At 38.2% G+C, this 322-nt stretch overlaps 1 protein-coding gene across 2 annotated transcripts in view; it reads left to right on the top strand.

Moving 5' to 3' along the window:
- Positions 1–322, top strand: part of VMP1 (vacuole membrane protein 1) — a 131,194-nt gene that overhangs the window by 18,116 nt on the left and 112,756 nt on the right. The window lies entirely within an intron of this gene.

Raw genomic sequence — 322 nt, 5'->3', positions numbered from 1 at the left:
TTTAGGTCTCTGATCCATTTTGAGTTTATTTTTGTGTATGGTGTTAGGGAGTGTTCTAATTTCATTCTTTTACATGTAGCTGTCCAGTTTTCCCAACACCACTTATTGAAGAGACTGTCTTTTCTCCATTGTATATCTTTGCCTCCTTTGTCATAGATTAGTTGACCATAGGTGCATGGGTTTATCTCTGGGCTTTCTATCTTGTTCCATTGATCTGTGTTTCTATTTTTGTGCCAGTACCATATTGTCTTGATTACTGTAGCCTGGTAGTATAGTCTGAAGTCAGGGAGTCTGATTTCTCTAGCTCCGTTTTTTTTCCCTC

This window comes from Physeter macrocephalus, chromosome 14 (genome assembly GCF_002837175.3).
Source record: "Physeter macrocephalus isolate SW-GA chromosome 14, ASM283717v5, whole genome shotgun sequence".
In the NCBI taxonomy this organism is placed as follows: domain Eukaryota; kingdom Metazoa; phylum Chordata; class Mammalia; order Artiodactyla; family Physeteridae; genus Physeter; species Physeter macrocephalus.
The sequence above is the reverse complement of the archived record's forward strand: the minus strand, read 5'-3'. Positions and strand labels throughout refer to the sequence as shown.